Source organism: Tasmannia lanceolata, unplaced genomic scaffold, assembly GCF_043159265.1.
Source record: "Tasmannia lanceolata isolate RefF3 unplaced genomic scaffold, GAP_Taslan_0.1 ptg000003l, whole genome shotgun sequence".
In the NCBI taxonomy this organism is placed as follows: Eukaryota; Viridiplantae; Streptophyta; class Magnoliopsida; order Canellales; family Winteraceae; genus Tasmannia; species Tasmannia lanceolata.
The window spans coordinates 31,304,537-31,324,503 of NW_027518680.1; the positions used below are offsets into that span (position 1 = coordinate 31,304,537).

Sequence of the window (19,967 nt, forward strand, 5' to 3'; positions counted from 1 at the left end):
GGATGAGTGTACTAGTGGATGCGAGTCATGAATCCGGTCGGAAGGTGTTTACTGGCCGTGAGCTACCCTTGGTGCACAAATATCGTTCCGACGATAACTTTTGATCCGCCCGTCAGATCGTGGCGATTCTTATATTGATTCGGGGGTAATCGGGAAGATTCATCGCGCGATGACAGCCCTGGCGGTCATCCGGCTTCCCGACATGCTCGGATCGTCCATACGATGTCATCTAGCAGGATTTTTTCGCACTTTCATTTAAACGGACTTCGTACGACAATGTAAGTGGAAACTCTTTATTACTTTGACATTGGAGAGGCATGCTGGGTGCGATCATACCAGCACAAATGCACTGGATCCCATCAGAACCCCGAAGTTAAGCGTGCTTGGGCGAGAGTAGTACTAGGATGGGTGACCTCCTGGGAAGTCCTCGTGTTGCACCCCTGTCACTTTTTTCGGCTTTCTACCACTTTTTTCGAACAATCTTTCGGTTCTGGAATATCGAAGCGAACTGAAACGCACGTTTAGTGCGTCGCCTCCTAGGTTTCGGTTCGGATCTTTTTATTTTCTTCCGGATGGTGAATTCGAAGACGTCCGGTCTTTATTATGGCGGGGTGATAGTGTCGTTTGATTCGATAAACGGAATTCGTTCTGACATTTCATTTGCGGTCAAATTATAGCGGGGGTTTGTTCAGATTCAGTGACGTACAGGCTATAGCGGATGAGTGTACTAGTGGAAGCGAGTCATGAATCCGGTCGGAAGGTGTTTACTGGCCGTGAGCTACCCTTGGTGCACAAATATCGTTCCGACGATAACTTTTGATCCGCCCGTCAGATCGTCGCGATTCTTATATTGATTCGGGGGTACTCGGGAAGATTCATCGCGCGATGACAGCCTTGGCGGTCATCCGGCTTTCCGACATGCTCGGATCGTCCATCCGGTGTCATCTAGCAGGATTTTTTCGCACTTTCATTTAAACGGACTTCGTACGACAATGCGAGTGGAAACTCTTTATTACTTTGACAATGGAGAGGCATGCTGGGTGCGATCATACCAGCACAAATGCACTGGATCCCATCAGAACTCCGAAGTTAAGCGTGCTTGGGCGAGAGTAGTACTAGGATGGGTGACCTCCTGGAAAGTCCTCGTGTTGCACCCCTGTCACTTTTTTCGGCTATCTACCACTTTTTTCGAACAATCTTTCGGTTCTGGAACATCGATGCGAACTGAAACGCACGTTTAGTGCGTCGCCTCCTACGTTTCGGTTCGGATCTTTTTATTTTCTTCCGGATGGTGAATTCAAAGACGTCCGGTCTTTATTATGGCGGGGTGATAGTGTCGTTTGATTCGATAAACGGAATTCGTTCTGACATTTCATTTGCGGTCAAATTATAGCGGGGGTTTGTTCAGATTCAGTGACGTACAGGCTATAGCGGATGAGTGTACTAGTGGATGCGAGTCATGAATCCGGTCGGAAGGTGTTTACTGGCCGTGAGCTACCCTTGGTGCACAAATATCGTTCCGACGATAACTTTTGATCCGCCCGTCAGATCGTGGCGATTCTTATATTTATTCGGGGGTAATCGGGAAGATTCATCGCGCGATGACAGCTCTGGCGGTTATCCGGCTTCCCGACATGCTCGGATCGTCCATCCGATGGCATCTAGCAGGATTTTTTCGCACTTTCATTTAAACGGACTTCGTACGACAATGCGAGTGGAAACTCTTTATTACTTTGACAATGGAGAGGCATGCTGGGTGCGATCATACCAGCACAAATGCACTGGATCCCATCAGAACTCCGATGTTAAGCGTGCTTGGGCGAGAGTAGTACTAGGATGGGTGACCTCCTGGGAAGTCCTCGTGTTGCACCCCTGTCACTTTTTTCGGCTATCTACCACTTTTTTCGAACAATCTTTCGGTTCTGGAACATCGATGCGAACTGAAACGCACGTTTAGTACGTCGCCTCCTACGTTTCGGTACGGATCTTTTTATTTTCTTCCGGATGGTTAATTCAAAGACGTCCGGTCTTTATTATGGCGGGGTGATAGTGTCGTTTGATTCGATAAACGGAATTCGTTCTGACATTTCATTTGCGGTCAAATTATAGCGGGGGTTTGTTCAGATTCAGTGACGTACAGGCTATAGCGGATGAGTGTACTAGTGGATGCGAGTCATGAATCCGGTCGGAAGGTGTTTACTGGCCGTGAGATACCCTTGGTGCACAAATATCGTTCCGACGATAACTTTTGATCCGCCCGTCAGATCGTCGCGATTCTTATATTGATTCGGGGGTACTCGGGAAGATTCATCGCGCGATGACAGCCCTGGCGGTCATCCGGCTTCCCGACATGCTCGGATCGTCCATCCGGTGTCATCTAGCAGGATTTTTTCGCACTTTCATTTAAACGGACTTCGTACGACAATGCGAGTGGAAACTCTTTATTACTTTGACAATGGAGAGGCATGCTGGGTGCGATCATACCAGCACAAATGCACTGGATCCCATCAGAACTCCGAAGTTAAGCGTGCTTGGGCGAGAGTAGTACTAGGATGGGTGACCTCCTGGGAAGTCCTCGTGTTGCACCCCAGTCACTTTTTTCGGCTATCTACCACTTTTTTCGAACAATCTTTCGGTTCTGGAACATCGATTCGAACTGAAACGCACGTTTATTGCGACGCCTCCTACGTTTCGGTTCGGATCTTTTTATTTTCTTCCGGATGGTGAATTCAAAGACGTCCGGTCTTTATTATGGCGGGGTGATAGTGTCGTTTGATTCGATAAACGGAATTCGTTTTGACATTTCATTTGCGGTCAAATTATAGCGGGGGTTTGTTCAGATTCAGTGACGTACAGGCTATAGCGGATGAGTGTACTAGTGGATGCGAGTCATGAATCCGGTCGGAAGGTGTTTACTGGCCGTGAGCTACCCTTGGTGCACAAATATCGTTCCGACGATAACTTTTGATCCGCCCGTCAGATCGTGGCGATTCTTATATTGATTCGGGGGTACTCGGGAAGATTCATCGCGCGATGACAGCCCTGGCGGTCATCCGGCTTTCCGACATGCTCGGATCGTCCATCCGGTGTCATCTAGCAGGATTTTTTCGCACTTTCATTTAAACGGACTTCGTACGACAATGCGAGTGGAAACTCTTTATTACTTTGACAATGCAGAGGCATGCTGGGTGCGATCATACCAGCACAAATACCCTGGATCCCATCAGAACTCCGAAGTTAAGCGTGCTTGGGCGAGAGTAGTACTAGGATGGGTGACCTCCTGGGAAGTCCTCGTGTTGCACCCCTGTCACTTTTTTCGGCTATCTACCACTTTTTTCGAACAATCTTTCGGTTCTGGAACATCGATGCGAACTGAAACGCACGTTTAGTGCGACACCTCCTACGTTTCGGTTGGGATCTTTTTATTTTCTGCCGGATAGTGAATTCAAATACGTCCGGTCTTTATTATGGCGGGGTGATAGTGTCGTTTGATTCGATAAACGGAATTCGTTCTGACATTTCATTTGCGGTCAAATTATAGCGGGGGTTTGTTCAGATTCAGTAACGTACAGGCTATAGCGGATGAGTGTACTAGTGGATGCGAGTCATGAATCCGGTCGGAAGGTGTTTACTGGCCGTGAGCTACCCTTGGTGCACAAATATCGTTCCGACGATAACTTTTGATCCGCCCGTCAGATCGTGGCGATTCTTATATTGATTCGGGGGTAATCGGGAAGATTCATCGCGCGATGACAGCCCTGGCGGTCATCCGGCTTCCCGACATGCTCGGATCGTCCATACGATGTCATCTAGCAGGATTTTTTCGCACTTTCATTTAAACGGACTTCGTACGACAATGTAAGTGGAAACTCTTTATTACTTTGACATTGGAGAGGCATGCTGGGTGCGATCATACCAGCACAAATGCACTGGATCCCATCAGAACCCCGAAGTTAAGCGTGCTTGGGCGAGAGTAGTACTAGGATGGGTGACCTCCTGGGAAGTCCTCGTGTTGCACCCCTGTCACTTTTTTCGGCTTTCTACCACTTTTTTCGAACAATCTTTCGGTTCTGGAATATCGAAGCGAACTGAAACGCACGTTTAGTGCGTCGCCTCCTAGGTTTCGGTTCGGATCTTTTTATTTTCTTCCGGATGGTGAATTCGAAGACGTCCGGTCTTTATTATGGCGGGGTGATAGTGTCGTTTGATTCGATAAACGGAATTCGTTCTGACATTTCATTTGCGGTCAAATTATAGCGGGGGTTTGTTCAGATTCAGTGACGTACAGGCTATAGCGGATGAGTGTACTAGTGGATGCGAGTCATGAATCCGGTCGGAAGGTGTTTACTGGCCGTGAGCTACCCTTGGTGCACAAATATCGTTCCGACGATAACTTTTGATCCGCCCGTCAGATCGTCGCGATTCTTATATTGATTCGGGGGTACTCGGGAAGATTCATCGCGCGATGACAGCCTTGGCGGTCATCCGGCTTTCCGACATGCTCGGATCGTCCATCCGGTGTCATCTAGCAGGATTTTTTCGCACTTTCATTTAAACGGACTTCGTACGACAATGCGAGTGGAAACTCTTTATTACTTTGACAATGGAGAGGCATGCTGGGTGCGATCATACCAGCACAAATGCACTGGATCCCATCAGAACTCCGAAGTTAAGCGTGCTTGGGCGAGAGTAGTACTAGGATGGGTGACCTCCTGGGAAGTCCTCGTGTTGCACCCCTGTCACTTTTTTCGGCTATCTACCACTTTTTTCGAACAATCTTTCGGTTCTGGAACATCGATGCGAACTGAAACGCACGTTTAGTGCGTCGCCTCCTACGTTTCGGTTCGGATCTTTTTATTTTCTTCCGGATGGTGAATTCAAAGACGTCCGGTCTTTATTATGGCGGGGTGATAGTGTCGTTTGATTCGATAAACGGAATTCGTTCTGACATTTCATTTGCGGTCAAATTATAGCGGGGGTTTGTTCAGATTCAGTGACGTACAGGCTATAGCGGATGAGTGTACTAGTGGATGCGAGTCATGAATCCGGTCGGAAGGTGTTTACTGGCCGTGAGATACCCTTGGTGCACAAATATCGTTCCGACGATAACTTTTGATCCGCCCGTCAGATCGTCGCGATTCTTATATTGATTCGGGGGTACTCGGGAAGATTCATCGCGCGATGACAGCCCTGGCGGTCATCCGCTTCCCGACATGCTCGGATCGTCCATCCGGTGTCATCTAGCAGGATTTTTTCGCACTTTCATTTAAACGGACTTCGTACGACAATGCGAGTGGAAACTCTATATTACTTTGACAATGGAGAGGCATGCTGGGTGCGATCATACCAGCACAAATGCACTGGATCCCATCAGAACTCCGAAGTTAAGCGTGCTTGGGCGAGAGTAGTACTAGGATGGGTGACCTCCTGGGAAGTCCTCGTGTTGCACCCCTGTCACTTTTTTCGGCTATCTACCACTTTTTTCGAACAATCTTTCGGTTCTGGAACATCGATGCGAACTGAAACGCACGTTTAGTGCGTCGCCTCCTACGTTTCGGTTCGGATCTTTTTATTTTCTTCCGGATGGTGAATTCAAAGACGTCCGGTCTTTATTATGGCGGGGTGATAGTGTCGTTTGATTCGATAAACAGAATTCGTTCTGACATTTCATTTGCGGTCAAATTATAGCGGGGGTTTGTTCAGATTCAGTGACGTACAGGCTATAGCGGATGAGTGTACTAGTGGATGCGAGTCATGAATCCGGTCGGAAGGTGTTTACTGGCCGTGAGCTACCCTTGGTGCACAAATATCGTTCCGACGATAACTTTTGATCCGCCCGTCAGATCGTGGCGATTCTTATATTGATTCGGGGGTACTCGGGAAGATTAATCGCGCGATGACAGCCTTGGCGGTCATCCGGCTTTCCGACATGCTCGGATCGTCCATCCGGTGTCATCTAGCAGGATTTTTTCGCACTTTCATTTAAACGGACTTCGTACGACAATGCGAGTGGAAACTCTTTATTACTTTGACAATGGAGAGGCATGCTGGGTGCGATCATACCAGCACAAATGCACTGGATCCCATCAGAACTCCGAAGTTAAGCGTGCTTGGGCGAGAGTAGTACTAGGATGGGTGACCTCCTGGGAAGTCCTCGTGTTGCACCCCTGTCACTTTTTTCGGCTATCTACCACTTTTTTCGAACAATCTTTCGGTTCTGGAACATCGATGCGAACTGAAACGCACGTTTAGTGCGACGCCTCCTACGTTTCGGTTGGGATCTTTTTATTTTCTGCCGGATAGTGAATTCAAATACGTCCGGTCTTTATTATGGCGGGGTGATAGTGTCGTTTGATTCGATAAACGGAATTCGTTCTGACATTTCATTTGCTGTCAAATTATAGCGGGGGTTTGTTTAGATTCAGTGACGTACAAGCTATAGCGGATGAGTGTACTAGTGGATGAAAGTCATGAATCCGGTCGGAAGGTGTTTACTGGCCGTGAGCTACCCTTGGTGCACAAATATCGTTCCGACGATAACTTTTGATCCGCCCGTCAGATCGTGGCGATTCTTATATTGATTCGGGGGTACTCGGGAAGATTAATCGCGCGATAACAGCCTTGGGAGTCATCCGGCTTTCCGACATGCTCGGATCGTCCATCCGGTGTCATCTAGCAAGATTTTTTTGCACTTTCATTTAAACGGACTTCGTACGAAAATGCGAGTGGAAACTCTTTATTACTTTGACAATGGAGAGGCATGCTGGGTGCGATCATACCAGCACAAATGCACTGGATCCCATCAGAACTCCGAAGTTAAGCGTGCTTGGGCGAGAGTAGTACTAGGATGGGTGACCTCCTGGGAAGTCCTCGTGTTGCACCCCTGTCACTTTTTTCGGCTATCTACCACTTTTTTCGAACAATCTTTCGGTTCTGGAACATCGATGCGAACTGAAACGCACGTTTAGTGCGACGCCTCCTACGTTTCGGTTGGGATCTTTTTATTTTCTGCCGGATAGTGAATTCAAATACGTCCGGTCTTTATTATGGCGGGGTGATAGTGTCGTTTGATTCGATAAACGGAATTCGTTCTGACATTTCATTTGCGGTCAAATTATAGCGGGGGTTTGTTCAGATTCAGTAACGTACAGGCTATAGCGGATGAGTGTACTAGTGGATGCGAGTCATGAATCCGGTCGGAAGGTGTTTACTGGCCGTGAGCTACCCTTGGTGCACAAATATCGTTCCGACGATAACTTTTGATCCGCCCGTCAGATCGTGGCGATTCTTATATTGATTCGGGGGTAATCGGGAAGATTCATCGCGCGATGACAGCCCTGGCGGTCATCCGGCTTCCCGACATGCTCGGATCGTCCATACGATGTCATCTAGCAGGATTTTTTCGCACTTTCATTTAAACGGACTTCGTACGACAATGTAAGTGGAAACTCTTTATTACTTTGACATTGGAGAGGCATGCTGGGTGCGATCATACCAGCACAAATGCACTGGATCCCATCAGAACCCCGAAGTTAAGCGTGCTTGGGCGAGAGTAGTACTAGGATGGGTGACCTCCTGGGAAGTCCTCGTGTTGCACCCCTGTCACTTTTTTCGGCTTTCTACCACTTTTTTCGAACAATCTTTCGGTTCTGGAATATCGAAGCGAACTGAAACGCACGTTTAGTGCGTCGCCTCCTAGGTTTCGGTTCGGATCTTTTTATTTTCTTCCGGATGGTGAATTCGAAGACGTCCGGTCTTTATTATGGCGGGGTGATAGTGTCGTTTGATTCGATAAACGGAATTCGTTCTGACATTTCATTTGCGGTCAAATTATAGCGGGGGTTTGTTCAGATTCAGTGACGTACAGGCTATAGCGGATGAGTGTACTAGTGGATGCGAGTCATGAATCCGGTCGGAAGGTGTTTACTGGCGGTGAGCTACCCTTGGTGCACAAATATCGTTCCGACGATAACTTTTGATCCGCCCGTCAGATCGTGGCGATTCTTATATTGATTCGGGGGTACTCGGGAAGATTCATCGCGCGATGACAGCCCTGGCGGTCATCCGGCTTTCCGACATGCTCGGATCGTCCATCCGGTGTCATCTAGCAGGATTTTTTCGCACTTTCATTTAAACGGACTTCGTACGACAATGCGAGTGGAAACTCTTTATTACTTTGACAATGGAGAGGCATGCTGGGTGCGATCATACCAGCACAAATGCACTGGATCCCATCAGAACTCCGAAGTTAAGCGTGCTTGGGCGAGAGTAGTACTAGGATGGGTGACCTCCTGGAAAGTCCTCGTGTTGCACCCCTGTCACTTTTTTCGGCTATCTACCACTTTTTTCGAACAATCTTTCGGTTCTGGAACATCGATGCGAACTGAAACGCACGTTTAGTGCGTCGCCTCCTACGTTTCGGTTCGGATCTTTTTATTTTCTTCCGGATGGTGAATTCAAAGACGTCCGGTCTTTATTATGGCGGGGTGATAGTGTCGTTTGATTCGATAAACGGAATTCGTTCTGACATTTCATTTGCGGTCAAATTATAGCGGGGGTTTGTTCAGATTCAGTGACGTACAGGCTATAGCGGATGAGTGTACTAGTGGATGCGAGTCATGAATCCGGTCGGAAGGTGTTTACTGGCCGTGAGCTACCCTTGGTGCACAAATATCGTTCCGACGATAACTTTTGATCCGCCCGTCAGATCGTGGCGATTCTTATATTTATTCGGGGGTAATCGGGAAGATTCATCGCGCGATGACAGCTCTGGCGGTTATCCGGCTTCCCGACATGCTCGGATCGTCCATCCGATGGCATCTAGCAGGATTTTTTCGCACTTTCATTTAAACGGACTTCGTACGACAATGCGAGTGGAAACTCTTTATTACTTTGACAATGGAGAGGCATGCTGGGTGCGATCATACCAGCACAAATGCACTGGATCCCATCAGAACTCCGATGTTAAGCGTGCTTGGGCGAGAGTAGTACTAGGATGGGTGACCTCCTGGGAAGTCCTCGTGTTGCACCCCTGTCACTTTTTTCGGCTATCTACCACTTTTTTCGAACAATCTTTCGGTTCTGGAACATCGATGCGAACTGAAACGCACGTTTAGTACGTCGCCTCCTACGTTTCGGTACGGATCTTTTTATTTTCTTCCGGATGGTTAATTCAAAGACGTCCGGTCTTTATTATGGCGGGGTGATAGTGTCGTTTGATTCGATAAACGGAATTCGTTCTGACATTTCATTTGCGGTCAAATTATAGCGGGGGTTTGTTCAGATTCAGTGACGTACAGGCTATAGCGGATGAGTGTACTAGTGGATGCGAGTCATGAATCCGGTCGGAAGGTGTTTACTGGCCGTGAGATACCCTTGGTGCACAAATATCGTTCCGACGATAACTTTTGATCCGCCCGTCAGATCGTCGCGATTCTTATATTGATTCGGGGGTACTCGGGAAGATTCATCGCGCGATGACAGCCCTGGCGGTCATCCGGCTTCCCGACATGCTCGGATCGTCCATCCGGTGTCATCTAGCAGGATTTTTTCGCACTTTCATTTAAACGGACTTCGTACGACAATGCGAGTGGAAACTCTTTATTACTTTGACAATGGAGAGGCATGCTGGGTGCGATCATACCAGCACAAATGCACTGGATCCCATCAGAACTCCGAAGTTAAGCGTGCTTGGGCGAGAGTAGTACTAGGATGGGTGACCTCCTGGGAAGTCCTCGTGTTGCACCCCAGTCACTTTTTTCGGCTATCTACCACTTTTTTCGAACAATCTTTCGGTTCTGGAACATCGATGCGAACTGAAACGCACGTTTATTGCGACGCCTCCTACGTTTCGGTTCGGATCTTTTTATTTTCTTCCGGATGGTGAATTCAAAGACGTCCGGTCTTTATTATGACGGGGTGATAGTGTCGTTTGATTCGATAAACGGAATTCGTTCTGACATTTCATTTGCGGTCAAATTATAGCGGGGGTTTGTTCAGATTCAGTGACGTACAGGCTATAGCGGATGAGTGTACTAGTGGATGCGAGTCATGAATCCGGTCGGAAGGTGTTTACTGGCCGTGAGCTACCCTTGGTGCACAAATATCGTTCCGACGATAACTTTTGATCCGCCCGTCAGATCGTGGCGATTCTTATATTGATTCGGGGGTACTCGGGAAGATTCATCGCGCGATGACAGCCCTGGCGGTCATCCGGCTTTCCGACATGCTCGGATCGTCCATCCGGTGTCATCTAGCAGGATTTTTTCGCACTTTCATTTAAACGGACTTCGTACGACAATGCGAGTGGAAACTCTTTATTACTTTGACAATGGAGAGGCATGCTGGGTGCGATCATACCAGCACAAATACCCTGGATCCCATCAGAACTCCGAAGTTAAGCGTGCTTGGGCGAGAGTAGTACTAGGATGGGTGACCTCCTGGGAAGTCCTCGTGTTGCACCCCTGTCACTTTTTTCGGCTATCTACCACTTTTTTCGAACAATCTTTCGGTTCTGGAACATCGATGCGAACTGAAACGCACGTTTAGTGCGACACCTCCTACGTTTCGGTTGGGATCTTTTTATTTTCTGCCGGATAGTGAATTCAAATACGTCCGGTCTTTATTATGGCGGGGTGATAGTGTCGTTTGATTCGATAAACGGAATTCGTTCTGACATTTCATTTGCGGTCAAATTATAGCGGGGGTTTGTTCAGATTCAGTAACGTACAGGCTATAGCGGATGAGTGTACTAGTGGATGCGAGTCATGAATCCGGTCGGAAGGTGTTTACTGGCCGTGAGCTACCCTTGGTGCACAAATATCGTTCCGACGATAACTTTTGATCCGCCCGTCAGATCGTGGCGATTCTTATATTGATTCGGGGGTAATCGGGAAGATTCATCGCGCGATGACAGCCCTGGCGGTCATCCGGCTTCCCGACATGCTCGGATCGTTCATACGATGTCATCTAGCAGGATTTTTTCGCACTTTCATTTAAACGGACTTCGTACGACAATGTAAGTGGAAACTCTTTATTACTTTGACATTGGAGAGGCATGCTGGGTGCGATCATACCAGCACAAATGCACTGGATCCCATCAGAACCCCGAAGTTAAGCGTGCTTGGGCGAGAGTAGTACTAGGATGGGTGACCTCCTGGGAAGTCCTCGTGTTGCACCCCTGTCACTTTTTTCGGCTTTCTACCACTTTTTTCGAACAATCTTTCGGTTCTGGAATATCGAAGCGAACTGAAACGCACGTTTAGTGCGTCGCCTCCTAGGTTTCGGTTCGGATCTTTTTATTTTCTTCCGGATGGTGAATTCGAAGACGTCCGGTCTTTATTATGGCGGGGTGATAGTGTCGTTTGATTCGATAAACGGAATTCGTTCTGACATTTCATTTGCGGTCAAATTATAGCGGGGGTTTGTTCAGATTCAGTGACGTACAGGCTATAGCGGATGAGTGTACTAGTGGATGCGAGTCATGAATCCGGTCGGAAGGTGTTTACTGGCCGTGAGCTACCCTTGGTGCACAAATATCGTTCCGACGATAACTTTTGATCCGCCCGTCAGATCGTCGCGATTCTTATATTGATTCGGGGGTACTCGGGAAGATTCATCGCGCGATGACAGCCTTGGCGGTCATCCGGCTTTCCGACATGCTCGGATCGTCCATCCGGTGTCATCTAGCAGGATTTTTTCGCACTTTCATTTAAACGGACTTCGTACGACAATGCGAGTGGAAACTCTTTATTACTTTGACAATGGAGAGGCATGCTGGGTGCGATCATACCAGCACAAATGCACTGGATCCCATCAGAACTCCGAAGTTAAGCGTGCTTGGGCGAGAGTAGTACTAGGATGGGTGACCTCCTGGGAAGTCCTCGTGTTGCACCCCTGTCACTTTTTTCGGCTATCTACCACTTTTTTCGAACAATCTTTCGGTTCTGGAACATCGATGCGAACTGAAACGCACGTTTAGTGCGTCGCCTCCTACGTTTCGGTTCGGATCTTTTTATTTTCTTCCGGATGGTGAATTCAAAGACGTCCGGTCTTTATTATGGCGGGGTGATAGTGTCGTTTGATTCGATAAACGGAATTCGTTCTGACATTTCATTTGCGGTCAAATTATAGCGGGGGTTTGTTCAGATTCAGTGACGTACAGGCTATAGCGGATGAGTGTACTAGTGGATGCGAGTCATGAATCCGGTCGGAAGGTGTTTACTGGCCGTGAGCTACCCTTGGTGCACAAATATCGTTCCGACGATAACTTTTGATCCGCCCGTCAGATCGTGGCGATTCTTATATTTATTCGGGGGTAATCGGGAAGATTCATCGCGCGATGACAGCTCTGGCGGTTATCCGGCTTCCCGACATGCTCGGATCGTCCATCCGATGGCATCTAGCAGGATTTTTTCGCACTTTCATTTAAACGGACTTCGTACGACAATGCGAGTGGAAACTCTTTATTACTTTGACAATGGAGAGGCATGCTGGGTGCGATCATACCAGCACAAATGCACTGGATCCCATCAGAACTCCGATGTTAAGCGTTCTTGGGCGAGAGTAGTACTAGGATGGGTGACCTCCTGGGAAGTCCTCGTGTTGCACCCCTGTCACTTTTTTCGGCTATCTACCACTTTTTTCGAACAATCTTTCGGTTCTGGAACATCGATGCGAACTGAAACGCACGTTTAGTGCGTCGCCTCCTACGTTTCGGTACGGATCTTTTTATTTTCTTCCGGATGGTTAATTCAAAGACGTCCGGTCTTTATTATGGCGGGGTGATAGTGTCGTTTGATTCGATAAACGGAATTCGTTCTGACATTTCATTTGCGGTCAAATTATAGCGGGGGTTTGTTCAGATTCAGTGACGTACAGGCTATAGCGGATGAGTGTACTAGTGGATGCGAGTCATGAATCCGGTCGGAAGGTGTTTACTGGCCGTGAGCTACCCTTGGTGCACAAATATCGTTCCGACGATAACTTTTGATCCGCCCGTCAGATCGTCGCGATTCTTATATTGATTCGGGGGTACTCGGGAAGATTCATCGCGCGATGATAGCCCTGGCGGTCATCCGGCTTCCCGACATGCTCGGATCGTCCATCCGGTGTCATCTAGCAGGATTTTTTCGCACTTTCATTTAAACGGACTTCGTACGACAATGCGAGTGGAAACTCTTTATTACTTTGACAATGGAGAGGCATGCTGGGTGCGATCATACCAGCACAAATGCACTGGATCCCATCAGAACTCCGAAGTTAAGCGTGCTTGGGCGAGAGTAGTACTAGGATGGGTGACCTCCTGGGAAGTCCTCGTGTTGCACCCCAGTCACTTTTGTCGGCTATCTACCACTTTTTTCGAACAATCTTTCGGTTCTGGAACATCGATGCGAACTGAAACGCACGTTTATTGCGACGCCTCCTACGTTTCGGTTCGGATCTTTTTATTTTCTTCCGGATGGTGAATTCAAAGACGTCCGGTCTTTATTATGGCGGGGTGATAGTGTCGTTTGATTCGATAAACGGAATTCGTTCTGACATTTCATTTGCGGTCAAATTATAGCGGGGGTTTGTTCAGATTCAGTGACGTACAGGCTATAGCGGATGAGTGTACTAGTGGATGCGAGTCATGAATCCGGTCGGAAGGTGTTTACTGGCCGTGACCTACCCTTGGTGCACAAATATCGTTCCGACGATAACTTTTGATCCGCCCGTCAGATCGTGGCGATTCTTATATTGATTCGGGGGTACTCGGGAAGATTAATCGCGCGATGACAGCCTTGGCGGTCATCCGGCTTTCCGACATGCTCGGATCGTCCATCCGGTGTCATCTAGCAGGATTTTTTCGCACTTTCATTTAAACGGACTTCGTACGACAATGCGAGTGGAAACTCTTTATTACTTTGACAATGGAGAGGCATGCTGGGTGCGATCATACCAGCACAAATGCACTGGATCCCATCAGAACTCCGAAGTTAAGCGTGCTTGGGCGAGAGTAGTACTAGGATGGGTGACCTCCTGGGAAGTCCTCGTGTTGCACCCCTGTCACTTTTTTCGGCTATCTACCACTTTTTTCGAACAATCTTTCGGTTCTGGAACATCGATGCGAACTGAAACGCACGTTTAGTGCGACGCCTCCTACGTTTCGGTTGGGATCTTTTTATTTTCTGCCGGATAGTGAATTCAAATACGTCCGGTCTTTATTATGGCGGGGTGATAGTGTCGTTTGATTCGATAAACGGAATTCGTTCTGACATTTCATTTGCGGTCAAATTATAGCGGGGGTTTGTTCAGATTCAGTAACGTACAGGCTATAGCGGATGAGTGTACTAGTGGATGCGAGTCATGAATCCGGTCGGAAGGTGTTTACTGGCGGTGAGCTACCCTTGGTGCACAAATATCGTTCCGACGATAACTTTTGATCCGCCCGTCAGATCGTGGCGATTCTTATATTGATTCGGGGGTACTCGGGAAGATTCATCGCGCGATGACAGCCCTGGCGGTCATCCGGCTTCCCGACATGCTCGGATCGTCCATCCGGTGTCATCTAGCAGGATTTTTTCGCACTTTCATTTAAACGGACTTCGTACGACAATGCGAGTGGAAACTCTTTATTACTTTGACAATGGAAAGGCATGCTGGGTGCGATCATACCAGCACAAATGCACTGGATCCCATCAGAACTCCGAAGTTAAGCGTGCTTGGGCGAGAGTAGTACTAGGATGGGTGACCTCCTGGGAAGTCCTCGTGTTGCACCCCTGTCACTTTTTTCGGCTATCGACCACTTTTTTCGAACAATCTTTCGGTTCTGGAACATCGATGCGAACTGAAACGCACGTTTAGTGCGTCGCCTCCTACGTTTCGGTTCGGATCTTTTTATTTTCTTCCGGATGGTGAATTCGAAGACGTCCGGTCTTTATTATGGCGGGGTGATAGTGTCGTTTGATTCGATAAACGGAATTCGTTCTGACATTTCATTTGCGGTCAAATTATAGCGGGGGTTTGTTCAGATTCAGTGACGTACAGGCTATAGCGGATGAGTGTACTAGTGGATGCGAGTCATGAATCCGGTCGGAAGGTGTTTACTGGCCGTGAGCTACCCTTGGTGCACAAATATCGTTCCGACGATAACTTTTGATCCGCCCGTCAGATCGTAGCGATTCTTATATTGATTCGGGGGTACTCGGGAAGATTAATCGCGCGATGACAGCCCTTGCGGCCATCCGGCTTCCCGACATGCTCGGATCGTCCATCCGGTGTCATCTAGCAGGATTTTTTTGCACTTTCATTTAAACGGACTTCGTACGACAATGCGAGTGGAAACTCTTTATTACTTTGACAATGGAGAGGCATGCTGGGTGCGATCATACCAGCACAAATGCACTGGATCCCATCAGAACTCCGAAGTTAGGCGTGCTTGGGCGAGAGTAGTACTACGATGGGTGACCTCCTGGGAAGTCCTCGTGTTGCACCCCTGTCACTTTTTTCGGCTATCGACCACTTTTTTCGAACAATCTTTCGGTTCTGGAACATCGATGCGAACTGAAACGCACGTTTAGTGCGTCGCCTCCTACGTTTCGGTTCGGATCTTTTTATTTTCTTCCGGATGGTGAATTCGAAGACGTCCGGTCTTTATTATGGCGGGGTGATAGTGTCGTTTGATTCGATAAACGGAATTCGTTCTGACATTTCATTTGCGGTCAAATTATAGCGGGGGTTTGTTCAGATTCAGTGACGTACAGGCTATAGCGGATGAGTGTACTAGTGGATGCGAGTCATGAATCCGGTCGGAAGGTGTTTACTGGCCGTGAGCTACCCTTGGTGCACAAATATCGTTCCGACGATAACTTTTGATCCGCCCGTCAGATCGTAGCGATTCTTATATTGATTCGGGGGTACTCGGGAAGATTAATCGCGCGATGACAGCCCTTGCGGCCATCCGGCTTCCCGACATGCTCGGATCGTCCATCCGGTGTCATCTAGCAGGATTTTTTTGCACTTTCATTTAAACGGACTTCGTACGACAATGCGAGTGGAAACTCTTTATTACTTTGACAATGGAGAGGCATGCTGGGTGCGATCATACCAGCACAAATGCACTGGATCCCATCAGAACTCCGAAGTTAGGCGTGCTTGGGCGAGAGTAGTACTACGATGGGTGACCTCCTGGGAAGTCCTCGTGTTGCACCCCTGTCACTTTTTTCGGCTATCTACCACTTTTTTCGAACAATCTTTCGGTTCTGGAACATCGATGCGAACTGAAACGCACGTTTAGTGCGTCGCCTCCTACGTTTCGGTTCGGATCTTTTTATTTTCTTCCGGATGGTGAATTCAAAGACGTCCGGTCTTTATTATGGCGGGGTGATAGTGTCGTTTGATTCGATAAACGGAATTCGTTCTGACATTTCATTTGCGGTCAAATTATAGCGGGGGTTTGTTCAGATTCAGTGACGTACAGGCTATAGCAGATGAGTGTACTAGTGGATGCGAGTCATGAATCCGGTCGGAAGGTGTTTAATGGCCGTGAGCTACCCTTGGTGCACAAATATCGTTCCGACGATAACTTTTGATCCGCCCGTCAGATCGTAGCGATTCTTATATTGATTCGGGGGTACTCGGGAAGAGTAATCGCGCGATGACAGCCCTTGCGGCCATCCGGCTTCCCGACATGCTCGGATCGTCCATCCGGTGTCATCTAGCAGGATTTTTTTGCACTTTCATTTAAACGGACTTCGTACGACAATGCGAGTGGAAACTCTTTATTACTTTGACAATGGAGAGGCATGCTGGGTGCGATCATACCAGCACAAATGCACTGGATCCCATCAGAACTCCGAAGTTAGGCGTGCTTGGGCGAGAGTAGTACTACGATGGGTGACCTCCTGGGAAGTCCTCGTGTTGCACCCCTGTCACTTTTTTCGGCTATCTACCACTTTTTTCGAACAATCTTTCGGTTCTGGAACATCGATGCGAACTGAAACGCACGTTTAGTGCGTCGCCTCCTACGTTTCGGTTCGGATCTTTTTATTTTCTTCCGGATGGTGAATTCAAAGACGTCCGGTCTTTATTATGGCGGGGTGATAGTGTCGTTTGATTCGATAAACGGAATTCGTTCTGACATTTCATTTGCGGTCAAATTATAGCGGGGGTTTGTTCAGATTCAGTGACGTACAGGCTATAGCGGATGAGTGTACTAGTGGATGCGAGTCATGAATCCGGTCGGAAGGTGTTTACTGGCCGTGAGCTACCCTTGGTGCACAAATATCGTTCCGACGATAACTTTTGATCCACCCGTCAGATCGTGGCGATTCTTATATTGATTCGGGGGTACTCGGGAAGATTCATCGCGCGATGACAGCCCTGGCGGTCATCCGGCTTTTCGACATGCTCGGATCGTCCATCCGGTGTCATCTAGCAGGATTTTTTCGCACTTTCATTTAAACGGACTTCGTACGACAATGCGAGTGGAAACTCTTTATTACTTTGACAATGGAGAGGCATGCTGGGTGCGATCATACCAGCACAAATGCACTGGATCCCATCAGAACTCCGAAGTTAAGCGTGCTTGGGCGAGAGTAGTACTAGGATGGGTGACCTCCTGGGAAGTCCTCGTGTTGCACCCCTGTCACTTTTTTCGGCTATCTACCACTTTTTTCGAACAATCTTTCGGTTCTGGAACATCGATGCGAACTGAAACGCACGTTTAGTGCGACGCCTCCTACGTTTCGGTTGGGATCTTTTTATTTTCTGCCGGATAGTGAATTCAAATACGTCCGGTCTTTATTATGGCGGGGTGATAGTGTCGTTTGATTCGATAAACGGAATTCGTTCTGACATTTCATTTGCGGTCAAATTATAGCGGGGGTTTGTTCAGATTCAGTAACGTACAGGCTATAGCGGATGAGTGTACTAGTGGATGCGAGTCATGAATCCGGTCGGAAGGTGTTTACTGGCGGTGAGCTACCCTTGGTGCACAAATATCGTTCCGACGATAACTTTTGATCCGCCCGTCAGATCGTGGCGATTCTTATATTGATTCGGGGGTACTCGGGAAGATTCATCGCGCGATGACAGCCCTGGCGGTCATCCGGCTTCCCGACATGCTCGGATCGTCCATCCGGTGTCATCTAGCAGGATTTTTTCGCACTTTCATTTAAACGGACTTCGTACGACAATGCGAGTGGAAACTCTTTATTACTTTGACAATGGAAAGGCATGCTGGGTGCGATCATACCAGCACAAATGCACTGGATCCCATCAGAACTCCGAAGTTAAGCGTGCTTGGGCGAGAGTAGTACTAGGATGGGTGACCTCCTGGGAAGTCCTCGTGTTGCACCCCTGTCACTTTTTTCGGCTATCGACCACTTTTTTCGAACAATCTTTCGGTTCTGGAACATCGATGCGAACTGAAACGCACGTTTAGTGCGTCGCCTCCTACGTTTCGGTTCGGATCTTTTTATTTTCTTCCGGATGGTGAATTCGAAGACGTCCGGTCTTTATTATGGCGGGGTGATAGTGTCGTTTGATTCGATAAACGGAATTCGTTCTGACATTTCATTTGCGGTCAAATTATAGCGGGGGTTTGTTCAGATTCAGTGACGTACAGGCTATAGCGGATGAGTGTACTAGTGGATGCGAGTCATGAATCCGGTCGGAAGGTGTTTACTGGCCGTGAGCTACCCTTGGTGCACAAATATCGTTCCGACGATAACTTTTGATCCGCCCGTCAGATCGTAGCGATTCTTATATTGATTCGGGGGTACTCGGGAAGATTAATCGCGCGATGACAGCCCTTGCGGCCATCCGGCTTCCCGACATGCTCGGATCGTCCATCCGGTGTCATCTAGCAGGATTTTTTTGCACTTTCATTTAAACGGACTTCGTACGACAATGCGAGTGGAAACTCTTTATTACTTTGACAATGGAGAGGCATGCTGGGTGCGATCATACCAGCACAAATGCACTGGATCCCATCAGAACTCCGAAGTTAGGCGTGCTTGGGCGAGAGTAGTACTACGATGGGTGACCTCCTGGGAAGTCCTCGTGTTGCACCCCTGTCACTTTTTTCGGCTATCGACCACTTTTTTCGAACAATCTTTCGGTTCTGGAACATCGATGCGAACTGAAACGCACGTTTAGTGCGTCGCCTCCTACGTTTCGGTTCGGATCTTTTTATTTTCTTCCGGATGGTGAATTCGAAGACGTCCGGTCTTTATTATGGCGGGGTGATAGTGTCGTTTGATTCGATAAACGGAATTCGTTCTGACATTTCATTTGCGGTCAAATTATAGCGGGGGTTTGTTCAGATTCAGTGACGTACAGGCTATAGCGGATGAGTGTACTAGTGGATGCGAGTCATGAATCCGGTCGGAAGGTGTTTACTGGCCGTGAGCTACCCTTGGTGCACAAATATCGTTCCGACGATAACTTTTGATCCGCCCGTCAGATCGTAGCGATTCTTATATTGATTCGGGGGTACTCGGGAAGATTAATCGCGCGATGACAGCCCTTGCGGCCATCCGGCTTCCCGACATGCTCGGATCGTCCATCCGGTGTCATCTAGCAGGATTTTTTTGCACTTTCATTTAAACGGACTTCGTACGACAATGCGAGTGGAAACTCTTTATTACTTTGACAATGGAGAGGCATGCTGGGTGCGATCATACCAGCACAAATGCACTGGATCCCATCAGAACTCCGAAGTTAGGCGTGCTTGGGCGAGAGTAGTACTACGATGGGTGACCTCCTGGGAAGTCCTCGTGTTGCACCCCTGTCACTTTTTTCGGCTATCTACCACTTTTTTCGAACAATCTTTCGGTTCTGGAACATCGATGCGAACTGAAACGCACGTTTAGTGCGTCGCCTCCTACGTTTCGGTTCGGATCTTTTTATTTTCTTCCGGATGGTGAATTCAAAGACGTCCGGTCTTTATTATGGCGGGGTGATAGTGTCGTTTGATTCGATAA

At 48.1% G+C, this 19,967-nt stretch overlaps 28 non-coding genes across 28 annotated transcripts; all 28 read left to right on the forward strand.

Annotated features, from left to right (window-relative positions):
* Positions 1-322: 322 nt before the first annotated feature.
* On the forward strand, positions 323-441 carry LOC143874127 (5S ribosomal RNA). Its single transcript, XR_013248817.1, has one exon. It is a non-coding gene; the product is annotated as a 5S ribosomal RNA (ribosomal RNA).
* A 597-nt stretch (positions 442-1,038) lies between these two features.
* Positions 1,039-1,157, forward strand: LOC143873806 (5S ribosomal RNA). Its single transcript, XR_013248504.1, has one exon. It is a non-coding gene; the product is annotated as a 5S ribosomal RNA (ribosomal RNA).
* A 597-nt stretch (positions 1,158-1,754) lies between these two features.
* On the forward strand, positions 1,755-1,873 carry LOC143873631 (5S ribosomal RNA). The gene has a single exon (XR_013248333.1). It is a non-coding gene; the product is annotated as a 5S ribosomal RNA (ribosomal RNA).
* A 597-nt stretch (positions 1,874-2,470) lies between these two features.
* Positions 2,471-2,589, forward strand: LOC143872249 (5S ribosomal RNA). Its single transcript, XR_013247005.1, has one exon. It is a non-coding gene; the product is annotated as a 5S ribosomal RNA (ribosomal RNA).
* A 597-nt stretch (positions 2,590-3,186) lies between these two features.
* LOC143873562 (5S ribosomal RNA) lies at positions 3,187-3,305 on the forward strand. Its single transcript, XR_013248267.1, has one exon. It is a non-coding gene; the product is annotated as a 5S ribosomal RNA (ribosomal RNA).
* A 597-nt stretch (positions 3,306-3,902) lies between these two features.
* LOC143874128 (5S ribosomal RNA) lies at positions 3,903-4,021 on the forward strand. Its single transcript, XR_013248818.1, has one exon. It is a non-coding gene; the product is annotated as a 5S ribosomal RNA (ribosomal RNA).
* Positions 4,022-4,618: 597 nt separating this feature from the next.
* LOC143872250 (5S ribosomal RNA) lies at positions 4,619-4,737 on the forward strand. The gene has a single exon (XR_013247006.1). It is a non-coding gene; the product is annotated as a 5S ribosomal RNA (ribosomal RNA).
* Positions 4,738-5,333: 596 nt separating this feature from the next.
* LOC143872251 (5S ribosomal RNA) lies at positions 5,334-5,452 on the forward strand. Its single transcript, XR_013247007.1, has one exon. It is a non-coding gene; the product is annotated as a 5S ribosomal RNA (ribosomal RNA).
* Positions 5,453-6,049: 597 nt separating this feature from the next.
* LOC143872252 (5S ribosomal RNA) lies at positions 6,050-6,168 on the forward strand. Its single transcript, XR_013247008.1, has one exon. It is a non-coding gene; the product is annotated as a 5S ribosomal RNA (ribosomal RNA).
* Positions 6,169-6,765: 597 nt separating this feature from the next.
* LOC143872253 (5S ribosomal RNA) lies at positions 6,766-6,884 on the forward strand. Its single transcript, XR_013247009.1, has one exon. It is a non-coding gene; the product is annotated as a 5S ribosomal RNA (ribosomal RNA).
* Positions 6,885-7,481: 597 nt separating this feature from the next.
* On the forward strand, positions 7,482-7,600 carry LOC143874129 (5S ribosomal RNA). The gene has a single exon (XR_013248819.1). It is a non-coding gene; the product is annotated as a 5S ribosomal RNA (ribosomal RNA).
* A 597-nt stretch (positions 7,601-8,197) lies between these two features.
* On the forward strand, positions 8,198-8,316 carry LOC143873807 (5S ribosomal RNA). The gene has a single exon (XR_013248505.1). It is a non-coding gene; the product is annotated as a 5S ribosomal RNA (ribosomal RNA).
* Positions 8,317-8,913: 597 nt separating this feature from the next.
* On the forward strand, positions 8,914-9,032 carry LOC143873632 (5S ribosomal RNA). Its single transcript, XR_013248334.1, has one exon. It is a non-coding gene; the product is annotated as a 5S ribosomal RNA (ribosomal RNA).
* A 597-nt stretch (positions 9,033-9,629) lies between these two features.
* LOC143872254 (5S ribosomal RNA) lies at positions 9,630-9,748 on the forward strand. The gene has a single exon (XR_013247010.1). It is a non-coding gene; the product is annotated as a 5S ribosomal RNA (ribosomal RNA).
* A 597-nt stretch (positions 9,749-10,345) lies between these two features.
* On the forward strand, positions 10,346-10,464 carry LOC143873563 (5S ribosomal RNA). Its single transcript, XR_013248268.1, has one exon. It is a non-coding gene; the product is annotated as a 5S ribosomal RNA (ribosomal RNA).
* A 597-nt stretch (positions 10,465-11,061) lies between these two features.
* LOC143874130 (5S ribosomal RNA) lies at positions 11,062-11,180 on the forward strand. The gene has a single exon (XR_013248820.1). It is a non-coding gene; the product is annotated as a 5S ribosomal RNA (ribosomal RNA).
* A 597-nt stretch (positions 11,181-11,777) lies between these two features.
* LOC143872255 (5S ribosomal RNA) lies at positions 11,778-11,896 on the forward strand. The gene has a single exon (XR_013247011.1). It is a non-coding gene; the product is annotated as a 5S ribosomal RNA (ribosomal RNA).
* A 597-nt stretch (positions 11,897-12,493) lies between these two features.
* Positions 12,494-12,612, forward strand: LOC143874640 (5S ribosomal RNA). Its single transcript, XR_013249313.1, has one exon. It is a non-coding gene; the product is annotated as a 5S ribosomal RNA (ribosomal RNA).
* Positions 12,613-13,209: 597 nt separating this feature from the next.
* LOC143872257 (5S ribosomal RNA) lies at positions 13,210-13,328 on the forward strand. Its single transcript, XR_013247013.1, has one exon. It is a non-coding gene; the product is annotated as a 5S ribosomal RNA (ribosomal RNA).
* A 597-nt stretch (positions 13,329-13,925) lies between these two features.
* On the forward strand, positions 13,926-14,044 carry LOC143872258 (5S ribosomal RNA). Its single transcript, XR_013247014.1, has one exon. It is a non-coding gene; the product is annotated as a 5S ribosomal RNA (ribosomal RNA).
* Positions 14,045-14,641: 597 nt separating this feature from the next.
* Positions 14,642-14,760, forward strand: LOC143872259 (5S ribosomal RNA). Its single transcript, XR_013247015.1, has one exon. It is a non-coding gene; the product is annotated as a 5S ribosomal RNA (ribosomal RNA).
* Positions 14,761-15,357: 597 nt separating this feature from the next.
* Positions 15,358-15,476, forward strand: LOC143874343 (5S ribosomal RNA). The gene has a single exon (XR_013249026.1). It is a non-coding gene; the product is annotated as a 5S ribosomal RNA (ribosomal RNA).
* Positions 15,477-16,073: 597 nt separating this feature from the next.
* LOC143874344 (5S ribosomal RNA) lies at positions 16,074-16,192 on the forward strand. The gene has a single exon (XR_013249027.1). It is a non-coding gene; the product is annotated as a 5S ribosomal RNA (ribosomal RNA).
* A 597-nt stretch (positions 16,193-16,789) lies between these two features.
* LOC143874345 (5S ribosomal RNA) lies at positions 16,790-16,908 on the forward strand. The gene has a single exon (XR_013249028.1). It is a non-coding gene; the product is annotated as a 5S ribosomal RNA (ribosomal RNA).
* Positions 16,909-17,505: 597 nt separating this feature from the next.
* Positions 17,506-17,624, forward strand: LOC143872260 (5S ribosomal RNA). Its single transcript, XR_013247016.1, has one exon. It is a non-coding gene; the product is annotated as a 5S ribosomal RNA (ribosomal RNA).
* A 597-nt stretch (positions 17,625-18,221) lies between these two features.
* Positions 18,222-18,340, forward strand: LOC143872261 (5S ribosomal RNA). Its single transcript, XR_013247017.1, has one exon. It is a non-coding gene; the product is annotated as a 5S ribosomal RNA (ribosomal RNA).
* A 597-nt stretch (positions 18,341-18,937) lies between these two features.
* LOC143874346 (5S ribosomal RNA) lies at positions 18,938-19,056 on the forward strand. Its single transcript, XR_013249029.1, has one exon. It is a non-coding gene; the product is annotated as a 5S ribosomal RNA (ribosomal RNA).
* Positions 19,057-19,653: 597 nt separating this feature from the next.
* On the forward strand, positions 19,654-19,772 carry LOC143874347 (5S ribosomal RNA). The gene has a single exon (XR_013249030.1). It is a non-coding gene; the product is annotated as a 5S ribosomal RNA (ribosomal RNA).
* Positions 19,773-19,967: the final 195 nt, after the last annotated feature.